This window comes from Mesoplodon densirostris, chromosome 16 (genome assembly GCF_025265405.1).
Source record: "Mesoplodon densirostris isolate mMesDen1 chromosome 16, mMesDen1 primary haplotype, whole genome shotgun sequence".
In the NCBI taxonomy this organism is placed as follows: domain Eukaryota; kingdom Metazoa; phylum Chordata; class Mammalia; order Artiodactyla; family Ziphiidae; genus Mesoplodon; species Mesoplodon densirostris.
This window is the reverse complement of record NC_082676.1, coordinates 75804199-75817301: the sequence shown is the minus strand read 5'-3', so window position 1 is coordinate 75817301 and position 13103 is coordinate 75804199. Positions and strand designations below refer to the sequence as shown.

General features: G+C 42.4%; 1 protein-coding gene and 1 pseudogene across 1 annotated transcript in view; one reads left to right on the top strand and one right to left on the bottom strand.

The window, feature by feature from the left end:
• The window catches only part of PLCB4 (phospholipase C beta 4), a 419094-nt gene that overhangs the window by 337126 nt on the left and 68865 nt on the right, over nucleotides 1-13103 (bottom strand). The window lies entirely within an intron of this gene.
• Nucleotides 5953-7139, top strand: LOC132477006 (ran-specific GTPase-activating protein-like; annotated as a pseudogene).

Below are 13103 nucleotides of genomic sequence, written 5' to 3'. Positions count from 1 at the left end.
TCCCCAGCTTTTATCTTTCTACTGACCCCCAGTTATCCACCACTGCTTTAAGATACCTCGTTCCTCTGGTCCACTCCACCTTGGCATCCATTCCCAACCTTGGTACTGGTGATCGTGGAACTAAGTTTCCATTCACCCAGGCTTCATATCCCTTTGTTTCTTCCTTTGTCTTCTCCACTGTGAATCCAGACATGGAACTACCAGTTCTTCCTCTGAACCCTATTTTTTTGGTAAGAGTACAGTACTGTCCATTTTTTATTTTATTGAAGTATAGTTGATTTACAATGTTTCAGGTGTACTGCAAAGTACTTCAGTTATACATACATATATATGTATGTATACAGATGTGTGTGTGTCTATATATATATATTCTTTTTCAGATTCTTTTTGATTGTAGGTTATTACAAGATGTTGAATATAGTCCCCTGTGCTTTACAGTAGGTCCTTGTTATTTATTTTATATATAGTAGTATACTATAATATATATAGTATCTGCTAATCCCAAACTCCTAATTTACCCCTCTCTCCTTTTCCCCTTTGGTAACCATAAGTTTTTTTTTTCTATGTCTGTGAATCTGTTTCTGTTTTGTAAATAAGTTGATTTGTATCACTTTTTGTAGATTTCATATATAAGTGATATCATACAATGTTTGTCTTTCTTTTTCTGACTTACTTCACTTAGTATGATAATCTCTAGGTCCATTGATGTTGGTGCAACTGACATTATTTCATTCATTTTTATGCCTGAGTAATATTCTGCTTCATATATATATATATATATATATATATATATATATATATATATATATACCACATCTTCTTTATCCATTCATCCGTTGATGGACATTAGGTTTCTTACACGTCTTGGCTATTGTGAATAGTGCTGCTATGAACACTAGGGTACATGTATCTTTTTGAATTAGAGTTTTCTTCTTTTCTGGATAAACGCCCAGGAGTGGGATTGCTGGATCATATGGTAGTTCTATTTTTAGTTTTTTAAGGAACCTCCATACTGTTCTCCATAGTGGCTGCGCCAATTTACATTCCCACCAACAGTGCAGGAGGTGAACCCTATTTTGTACACTTCCCTCCCTCTGAGTTTCTCCTGCCACCACTGTGGTGTCAGCCACTACAACCTTCCAGGCAGTCTCACTGGCTCCAACCTCTCCCTCATCAAAACCCCCTTGCTAATTGTGATTGAAATAACATTCTGAAAATAGAAGTTTTATGATGTGACTTCTCCTGCTTGCAAACATTCAGAACCTGCAACCTGGCCTCCAAGGGTCTCACCCAAAGGCTAGGGGTCTCTTCATAGCCCTCCATTCTCTAACTTCTCTTTCCTACCCTACAAGGCCTTCACTCCCTCTGGAGTGTGAAAAGGGCCTTCTTGCTCTTTCTCTCACTTTAACTTCCACACATGGGGCTTTCCCGGCCTGTAAGGCCCTTTCTCTCTCTCCCTTCTGTGCAAACTTTCTTAAATCAACTCATCCATGGGGACTAGCTCAAATTATGCTCTCCCTATAAAAACACCCCGTTAACTACCCCAGCCCCTATTCAGGTCAGGTCCTATTATGGCCCTCTTTATCTGACTCTCTCATTATTAGGACCTCATGACACAGGTGCATGCCATATTTCCTGGGTAGGTACAAACTTCATGGTCATGAAACAACTTGTATTTCTTTTTTTTTTTAATTTTTTTAATTTTTATTTTAATTTTTTTTTTTTTTTTTTTTTTTTTTTTTGCGGTACACGGGCCTCCCACTGCTGTGGCTTCTCCCGCTGTGGAGCACAGGCTCCAGACGCGTAGGCTCAGCAGCCATGGCTCATGGGCCCAGCCGCTCTGCGGCATGTGGGATCTTCCCTGACCAGAGCACGAACCCGTGTCCCCTGCAGCGGCAGGCAGACTCTCAACCACTGCGCCACCAGGGAAGCCCCCAACTTGTATTTCTTTACACCTGCCACTGAGATACAAAATTCAATACATATTTACTGAATTAAATTATTTCAGTGAAATAGATGAACTGAAACAATGTTACCCTCCATCTTAGTCTCCGAAAGTGAGGAATTGAAAACCTCTATAATTCAAAAGCATACAGAATCTTTGAATAAAACAGAATCTGAGTTATTTCTTACTCTATCATCTTTCTATTTCTCTTCTGCCATTTTTATTACTTGACTCACTTTGTTTTTAGATAGTGTTAAACAGAAGAATTGTACAAAAAATTACGGCTGGGGTTATCTCGAGATTATGCTCCCAGCATATCACATCCCAAATTGTAATCTAACCGATATTTGACTTACAAACAAGACACTGGCCTAATGGGAGAGTAAGCAGGAATGGAATGCACAACTCTGGCCCCACAAAGTTTGGCCATCACTGAGATCTCTGAGTACAGAACTGGGGCCACGTGGTGCTAGAAGCAAAAAGAAAAAGTAGTTGGCTTTTCACCAGGCACTTATGAATCAATTTCCAGGCAGGAATTCTTGCTACATTTCAGAAACTATCACACAGCCTCCACCAGTATGCCTTAACAATAGGACTTCACTGACTCCTAAATCACCATGGGGTGGGAGGCACTCCCTGAGAAATGCTGTCCTTGTAGTCCCCAAAACAGGCTGCTCTTAACTTCTCTCATCAAGACAAAGATTCTTTCCACTTACTCCTTCTTCAAGGCAACTACCTCCAATTTTTAATTCATGCAAACAAATAGTTGCCAGCACCTAACCTGAGCTACGTAGTCATTGATGCCCTGAGGACAGACACGTGCCTTTGTCTCTAAAGCCCACAGTGGGAGGCAGATGGTGATCGGGCAGACACACAGGTACACAATTACAAACTCTGATTAGTGTGATGAAGGAAACTGAGATGAAACAGGGCATGAGACTTAATCCAAAGGGTTCCTCACTCCTCTGAGGAAGTGACACTTGAGCTGAGATTTGAAGAGTAAGTTAGAAGCTAAATGACAAATGGGGAGAGAGAAGAGAGGCTTCTTGTCCAGGGCCATGGAAGGACAGAGGGCAGGAGGGAGAACAGTGCACAGGAGTAACTTAAAAAACAAAACAAAGCAGGGAGGGGATGACTCAAGAAGTCAGAAGGCAGGTCAAGCAGAGCTTTGTGGAACATAGAAAGAAGAGAACTCTGTAGCCTCGGAGAGATGGGCAGGACCTGAGAATTCCTTCAAATCCCCCTAATGTTCTCATGTGCCATTGCCTACTCTGACCGCAGTACCCGTGACATAACCCATCCCACCTCAGCCCTTCAAAGAAAATCCTCAGTAGCACAAGACTTGGCCCTCTCAACCCACCGATGACTGGACAGCCAGCAACCAATATGAGTGTCTCTTGGAAGCGTCTGAACTTGGGAGCATTTGAACCTGGGAGTTCTGCAGACACAGAGGCTATAGCCAGTTGGTGATGAACACTGAACTAAAAAGCTTCCATGCAGTAGGGCCTGAGGGACATGTTGGGCATATTGAGTCCCATACAAAAGAAAAAAATATATATTTGTAAATTGTTCATCACTCTTCCCAAGTCTGGGGGAATTAGATAACACCAGTTGTACAACTTTGTGAATATGATTTTAAAAAAACACTAAATATATTTTTAAAAAAAGAGAGGAAGAGATTAATAGTTACAAGTACATAAAAAGTAAAATATGCCTGCACATCAAAACACAGAATAAGCATATTAAAAGATAAATAATAAACTAGGAATAAACATTTGACAAAGGGTTACTAGTCTTAATAGATAAGAGATGTTACAAATCAATATGAAAAGCATGAAGACCCCCACAGAAAAAGAGGGAAAGGACATAAATAGAGAACATAAGTGACCAAGAAAAAAAAAAGTGCAGGGGGACATTCATACTCATTTGCTTCAAAGAAATCCACAATTAAACAATGAGATGACATTTTCAATCTACCAAATTGTGGTAGAGTGGGAAGCTAGCCCTGTGACTGCTTTGACCAACAGAACGCAGTGGGAATGGTGACCCAGGATTTCTGAATCCTGGCCTTCAGGGTTCCGGTAACTTCTGCTTCTGCACGTATGTAACGCTCCCTCTTGTCATCCGGCCCCCAGGCTGAGAGAAGCCCAAGCCACATGGACGGGGGCCTCATGGAAGAGCACGCAGGTGCTCCAGTGGCATCCCAGCTGGACTCCCATTCTACAGCCAGCATCAACTGCCTGCTATGTGGGATTGTCAGGTTGAGTATTCGACTCATTTGAGCCCCCAGATAACTAAAGCCCCAGCAACACCGTGTGGAACAGAAGACCCACCCAGCTGAGCCCAGTCAGACTCCTGAGGGATACTAAATGGTGGTGGTTGTTTTAAGCCAATAAGTTTTGAGGTAGTTAAAGCAAGGGATAACTAAAGCAGACATAGAGCAAGGTAGCAAATAAAATTAGGAAAGAATAAAGCAGAGATGCAGCCCCTGCATGACAGGGGAGTTCAAGCTTAATTCTGGGCTTTCCCATTCTAGTTCCATGACACTTGATCGGACTTTGTTCCTGTCTCTGTAATCCACAAACCTCAACTTTTTGACATTAAATGGACTTTAACATGACCAGCTTAAGGGCTTTCTGTTCATAAAGGCTTTAGCTATAATACCCCCTTATTACAGTCACCGTTTTGTTCATGCCTCTGAAGAAGAATTCTTATTTATCAGTGTTCCATGAAGTAACCAGCACTCGTTACTCGTTCACTGTCTACAACTATGGAATTGATAAAACAGTCTTCACCAATTCCTCTGCCTTAGGATATCAAGATTACTAATCCTAAAGGTTTAGGAACAAGAATAATTAGAAGGAAGAAGGCTCAAGTATCTCTTATGTCAGGGGTGTCAGATATGTTCTACTAAATGGGTGATTGTGAAATATGGATGCTAACATAATCATTAATAATTGAGAAGGTAATCCACCATATTTCCATATTTTAGGTAATTCTAAAGTGATACAAGGTAATTCTGTCATGATAAATTTGGTGTAAGGGCGCACAAATCTGAGCAAAGGTACGTATTGATAGAAGACACCAATGGCTCTATCTCCCTCCTTTGAGACTCTCATGATTAGAAACATGCATTGCTCAGTATTTAGAACATGTGCTCCATGAGGTCTAGCAATATGCTAACACCCAAAAATTCTTAACTACATTGTTTTTGTTTTGACTTCATCCCTAATATGTTTAGAGTATATGTGCTGTCTATATTATTTTAAGTGATTAGATTACTATTCTATCCTTTGGTCTCAAGTCCAGGAACTCCTCCAAAGGCTACCAGCATTTTGGCCAAATCATCATATGCCTCATTGGTTCTCCAACCCACGAGGAAATTCCACACCTTCTTCCATACCATCTCCCCTTCTCTCCCTGGGAATCTCACTAGCATGCTTCAAGACCCAACTCAGTGTCACTGGTTCTATGAAGCATTATCTGACACTCCCAAGCTTAACTACACCCTCACTGAGATATGCAAAATACTTTGTAGACACCTATACTACTTAAAATATTTATCATAATTATTTGTTTAAACGTCTATTTTCCCAACTACATTGTGATTTCCTTGAAAGCAGTGATCAAATACTATTCATTACTGACTCCATGGTGCTTAGCAAAGGGCCGGAATCACAGGAGGCTCTCTGTAAACACGTACAGAATGAGGGTTTCCTTTTGCTATAGTGCCTTACTCTAAGCTGCTTGAAATGCTTTTCACACCAGCTTTTAAAAAATTTTTTCCAAAAAGTGGATTATAACCCATTAGAGGGATGAGAAATAGAAGGAATTAGGAGGAAATGACTTACTTATCTAACATTAAAATACACGAGGGGTCGCGGGGCGGGCGGGTGGGTGGGAGGCACCGTCTCCAGACGCGGAGGAAGGAGCTGCAAGCAGCTGCCGAGAGGCCACGGAGCCCGCAACGACCGAGCCGGCGAGTAGCCGCCGCCACCACCGCGCCTATGGCGGCCCCCAAGGACACCCACGAGGACCATCACACCTCCGCCGAGAATGGCGACGAGTCCAACCATGACCCCCAGTTTTTGCTAATAGTTTCTCTTCCCGAGCAAGAAATTAAAACGCTGGAAAAAGATGAAGAGGAACTTTTTAAAATGTGGGCCAAGCTGTTTCGGTTCGCTTCGGAGAACGACTTCCCGAGGTGGAAGGAGAGGGGCACCGGGGACGTCAAGCTGCTGAAGCATGAGGAGAAGGGGACCATCCGCCTCCTCAGGCCAGGGACAAGACCCTCAAGATCTGCGCCAACCACTGCATCACGCCGGTGATGGAGCGGAAGCGGTACGCGGGCAGCGACAGCCCCTTGGTCTGGAATACCCACGCCGACTTCGCCGACGAGTGCCCCAAGCAGGAGCCATTAACGCCGAGAACGCGCAGAAATTCAAAACGAAGTTTGAAGAATGCAGGAGAGGGACTGAAGAGAGAGAAAAGAAAGGATCTGGCAAAAATGAGAGTGCCGAGAAAGTAGCTAAGAAGCTAAGAAGCTCTTTAGGTGAAGGAGGGCAAGGAGCCAGAGACCAAGGAGGCGGCTGAAGAGGAGCAACGGGTCGTGTCCCGTTGTGTCCTTTGTCCCTGTCTTTTCCCTTTTTCTTTTTTTTTTTAATTTCTCCTGCCCCTTCTTTTTGGTTTGTTTTTATTCTGTTTTGTTTTCACAAGGGACTTTATATAAAGAACTGACTTCCAACAACAACAAAAATACATGAGAGAAGTCTCTGAAATTTCCAGATGGGTAGATCCACTTCACCCTTCTGTTTCTATGAATTACCTATTATTCCATCTGATAGAGTCAGATACATTATAATTAACTGCATACGTGGTCATAATAAGGCAGAGCTTCTGATTTTCAAGTCACTACTCAGAGGAGACCAAAAAAAAAAAAAAATTCACCAATTACAACGTAAGGCAGCCCTCCACAAAGTCTTCTTTAACAAGCACCACTTCTTTTGTTAATGCATCCTACATGCTGAGTGTCCTTAGGGCTCAAGTACAGTTTACACTTCATTATCTTATATCTTCATACCGTCTCTAGCTGTTTCGTCTCATCCAATTCTGTCTGGAGAGCAAACTCTTCAAAATGGTGTCTCAGCCAAGGTCCCAGCAGGAAACAGATGGAACACACACAGGAGACAGCTGAGGGCATTTAATAAGGGATTATTTACCAGGTGTGGGCAGGGCTTGAGGAAGACAACCAGGGAATCTGAAGAGCCCTAGGCCAGAGGGGCAGGAAGACAGAGCCACGGGAACCCAGTGAAAGTGCTGTGGCTACAGGAGGGGTCGCCCGACAGACTCTGTGGCTTCCGGCAGGGCGACAGAGACAACCACCAGCCCAGTGGCAAGAAGAAACCTGGGGGGATAGAGGCTGACCTCATGTTCCTCCTCCATCCAATCTTCTGCTATAGCCTCCCACTGCCTGAATCCATCCAGACGCCTGAGGGCAAGGAAGCCCATCAATGCAGCATCTAACGCTCCATCTGCAGACATGAGCACATGCAAAAGGTGGAGTGCAGATCAGGAGGGCCAAACAGAGACTATCCAACACTGATGGTATCACAGTACCTACTTCTCAACCCCACCTACCGCCTACTAGAGCACTAGGCGCGCTGATGGTAAGAACAGAAAAGAGCCGAGACGGGATGTTTGTCAGAATCGCACTGTGTAGGAACCTCCACTTACACCCATTTCCATTTCCCTGTGAGCCTGCAGAAGTGACCCCTCCACAGCCCCTCGGCACTCAGCTCCCACACACACTGACGAGGCCTTACTCTAGGACCCGAGACTCTGATGGTGGGCTTTTCATCAAGTGTCTACAAGTAAGACCTCCAACAAAGAGCCCAGCTCTTCACCCCTGCAGAAGACTACTGTGGAGCCTATTCTACACCGCCTCCAAAAGACAGTGCTCTGCGGACAGCACTCCGTTGCCCCCAGTGGGATCAACCTGGGGTCCACACACCCTATATTGGCTGCATTTCCTTCCTTATCTCACATCCCCACTCCCCTACTGGTGCTTCCTGGGACCGTCTGACAAGTAAGCTATTTGCACCCCAATCCTCGTCTCAGGTTAGCTTTGGGAGAAGACAATCCACAACCCATGCCTCTGAAAACAGACTTATGAAGAATGTGTGAGAGAGTGGGCACATGTGCATGTGTGGTACTGGCCCAGCCTGTGGTTACTCTGTGCCCAAGGAAAAATGTACTGAACTTGAAGTCAAACAATGTGACTTCTAAGTCTCCGACTTGGCCTTGAACTTGCTCTGTGAACCTTAGCAAATAACAACCTCCCCAGGCCTTGATTTCCTCATCTGTCCAATGAACTCAGATAAGAGGACCTTTAAGTTTCTCATCCAGCTTTAAAGTGTGCTAAAAATGTTCAGCAGTAAAAGGGACATAAATCATATAGCCCAACAGTGGACTGACACAAAATTCCACTCTTTGGTGTGTTTTCTTAAAGTTAGGTAATTCAGAAAAAGCAAAAAGCACTTTTGTATTACCATAAAAAACTTTTATTTTTAAAATTTTTTTATTGAGGTATCGTTGATTTACAATGTGCTAGTTTCTGATGTACAGCAAAGTTATTCAGTTATACATACATAAGAAAATAACTTTTAGAAATTAAGAACTGAACTTGAGAGCCAAATGGCCATTAGATACTAATTTACGTCAAATTTCCTAGCTTTGACAGCATACGTATAGTCAATTATTCTTAAACTTATAAATCTTGTATAAATATCTATTGACCACCGTCTTACTCCATTATAGGAAAAACCTATAAAAAAATCAAGACTGGAAATTTTGTATAAAGTAAGCACCTCAAGAAAAGGAGACCTGCTTTATAGTTGTGGTTCTGCCAAAACTTTGTCTCACTGAGCAAATCATTTCACTTCCTCATTTCCCACACCCAGTAGCACCTCCAAGAGGGGGACCTAGGGACCTTCCATAAGCAGTGATCAACTGGTGAATCAAAGAAGGGACCTCGGCTTTAGTTTTATTAAATGGAAAAATTAAAAAGGCATAATAAGGTTACACTATCTATACCATCTCAACAAACTCTTCCTTACTCTAACGTTCCCTCTTGAAATGAAACAGAATATAGTGACCTAAAATTATGCAGCTCAGAATGATTCTATTCTTCTCTTGAAAGCTATTGCCTCTGCCGAGAGTGGCCACCCTCTAGCAGTGTTTACATACTTAGTGGCAGAAGCCACTGGATCCCAAATTCCATAAACTGAATATTAAGTGAAAAAACAAAAGTGCAGTGCTGGGCGTGCAGTGCCATGGAATGAATGTTGTTTCTAGCTCTCATATTTAAGATAATGGCAAAAATCAGTCCAACCACTGGTCATGAGCAACACCATTCTGATAGGTGATCAAGACCTTGTCTCAGTAATATCTGGAAACATACGACAAGCAAACAAGCAGGGTAGAAGGGAGCAGAGGAGGACATGGAGGGGAGAAGATGATAAGACAGCATTCAAAGTCTCTTTCAGGACTTCCCTCCTGGCACAGTGGTTAAGAATCTGCCTGCCAATGCAGGGACATGGGTTTGAGCCCTGGTCCAGGAAGATCCCACATGCTGTGGAGCAGCTAAGCCCATGCGCCACAACTACTGAGCCTGCACTCTAGAGCCCATAAGCCACAACTACTGAGACCACGTGCCACAACTAATGAAGCCCATGTGCCTAGAGCCTGTGCTCTGCAACAAAAGAAACGACTGCTATGAGAAGCGCACCACAAAGAGTAGCCCCCTGCTCACCACAACTAGAGAAAGCCCGCGTGCATCAAAAAAGACCCAATGCAGCCAAAAATAAATAAATAAAATAAATTTAAAAAAATAAAATATATAAAGAACTCAAATAACTCAGAAACAAAAAATAACCCCACTTAAAAAAAAAAAAAGAAAGGCTCTTTCACTTCTTTTTCTTACCCTGCATATTCATAACACATGCACCATAATAAAATGCAGAACCTGAGAACACAGTAAGCCTTTTAGAAGGACTATTAGGATGATGGAGGGGTCTTCCTACTTTTTCTCTTAGGCACAAAGAATTCAGAGTTTGTTGGTATGGGAAACAGAAGAGGGAGGATACAAACCAAAAGGAAAGTTCTAATTTTGCATCTTTGTGGGCAGACTATCTAAAAAATGGTTTCTTTCCAATTTCCTCCAACATGAAGAATGGTCAGCTGCTTCTCTATGATATTTCATCTGAGTTTCAAGGTAAAGGAGGAAAGGAGGAGTTTCAAGAGTGAAGAGGAAAGAAGAAAATGAAGTTACACAATGTCAATTACTAAAAAGTTAGATATTATCTTACAGCAAATATAAATTTAAACAAAGTTATAAATACTTATTTATACAAAAATTGTTAAGAAATATTAAATTACCAAAAAGAAAATTATTAAATTACTTTGGAAATATTAGCATGAAGATCTATAGTCTACCTAATTGTCTACATCAGTAATTCTCAAAGATAATGTATAGATTTACCTAGAAAACTTTCAGAAATCCTGAAGCCTAGGATATACCAAAACCCAATTATATCAATATCTCTGGGGGGCTGGACAACCAATGACAGTATTTTTTGAAGCTGTACAGGTGACAGTGACAGGCATACAAGTTTGAGCACAACTGGTCTACATCATGCTGAGTTAATTTTGATGTAACTTAAGGCAAAAGACAGAGGCTTGAATCAATCCTTCACTTCTCCAAAACCTTCCCTGCCCTGGTTCTTACAGGTGGGCATCTGGGGCACAAAGCTTCATCTCCCCACTCCTCACATGCCTGAGGTTACCTCTATACTCCCTCAAGCCACCTGAAATCAGATACTGATGCCTGTTATGGGGCTTATGGGGCAAAGAAGCCTGAGGAAGACCCACTGGGAAGTGCAGTGACACTGAAATCATGTGCAATGGGAACTGGTGACCACAGTGCCTTTGCAGGAAGGAGTCACACACACTTGCAAAGGAAACTTGCTGAGGGTGAGCCATGTACTGTCCTCAACATGTGCAGCTCCACCCTCTTTTTCACTGGTTTTATTCAAACATTCATTCATTCACCCAAATGTTTACTAGACATGTGGTTTGGTCCTAGCTCATCTTGAATTCACAGCTTGAAGGGAAAACAGATTTCAAAAAGTAACTGCAACTCAGCGTAGTTAGAAAAATGGAAGTGAGCAGAGCCATAGTGATAAAGTACACAAAGAACTAATTACCTCTGGGGAAAGAGTTTTCCAGACCGTGGGAAAGAGTCACAAGGTGAGAAGATATGAAAACAGAAATCTATTTAGTACTGCATATGGAAAATGCACAAGAGATAAAAGGTCAGAGGTCAGTGTGAAGTCCGAAAGGGCACAACTATTTTGGCCTTACCCTAGAGCCAGTGGCCACACTACTGACATTTTGGGTTGGATAATTCCTTATTGCGGGGTCCTGTCCTGTGACTGTGGGATGTTTAGCAGCATCCCTGGCCTCTACTCACTAGATAATAGCAACACCTAACACCCCCAATACAGTCAGTAATGTCTCCAGACATTGCCACATGTTCCCCAGAAGCAAAATCACCCCTAATTGAGACCCACCGTCCTAGAGGCAGTGTGGACCTACTGCATAGGCAGAGCAAAGTCAGAAATTTGCCTTTTAGGAAAAGCAGTCTGACAGCAGTATGGAGAATGAAGTGGAGTGAGGGGATGTAAACTAAAAATCCAGCACGCGAACCTGCAGATTTGTGTGCACATTTATAACCACTTTTATAAAGATATCAGAGAGTCCACCCTCTCAGTGGACCTACTTTATACAATAGACTTTCAAAGAAGAATCAAGTGAAGTTTTTTGTTATGTTAACTGTTGTTACAATATGAAAACTTCCCAAAGTTAGCCTCTGGGTGGTGGGATTCTGGGTGATGGCTCTTTTCTTTCTACTTTTCAGTATCTTCCACAACCTGAATGAATAAAAGAGCAATTACTTTCCAAGGTACCTTCCTCCGGTATACCCTTCGTGGAAATAAAAATACTGCATGCATAACACTCAGCTGCAATGATGGAAGAAAGGATGCCACAATATCTAACTCACACACACATACACACACACATACATATACACACATACATTCACATGCATGCCTACCCTTGCTCACTGTACTTCTGAAGACATCAGAGCATCACAGCATTATGAAATGTAGTTTTCTACAAACCAAATGGAGAAGGTATCTTTGAAGAATAATGTCTCTTTGCACACACTTTTTTAAAGTAGGGCATAATTTCCATTATCTATTGTTATGTAACTAACCACTTCAAAACTTAGTGACTTTAAACAGCAATAATTGGTTATTTCTTACAATTCACTGGGTTGGCTGGGCTCAGCTGAGCAGTTCTACTCCACGTGGTGTAGCTGAGGTCACTATATAGGCTGCATTCAGTCAGAAGCTTGACTGGGGCTGGAACATTCAAGATGGCCTCTCATCCTTCAAGGTCTCTCTTTCTCCACATGGCCGATCAGTTAAGAGTCTAGCCTAAGCTTTTCTATAGCTCCAAGGCTGGCTTCCAAGAAGGAGCATTCCCAGAGGACAAACCCTAATGTGCCAGTGCTTACCAAGCCTCTGCTTGCATCATGCTTGCTAATGTCCCATTGACCAAAGCAAGCTGTATGGTCAAGTCTAAAGTCAATGAGGAGGGGAATATACAAAGGCCTGAGTGATGGGAGGCAGAGTTCACTGGGGCCACCAAGGTATCAGTCTTCCACAGTTGGAACAGGGTTTCCTTGTAGACCACGTCTTTTTGGCCCAGACCTTCTGTACATCAACAGATTTATTAAAAACCAATGATTGTAGACATGAAATGATCCATACCAAATTAAAACTGAAGCTACCACACCTTTGTGCCTTCCTTAAGCCAGCTCTCAGTACAGAAATAGAAATCATTCAATCTCATCATTTCATAAGAAAAAGGCATTTCACAGGAAAATCCTATTTTTTTCCCTAAAGGACAGACATACCAATGATGAAAGATTCCCTCACTAAAGATTAAGTACTAGTCTTCAGGTGAATTTGAAGATTTCATTTTTATAATACACTCACTGGACTAAAACAAACTGATCCAAATCTACTGTCAA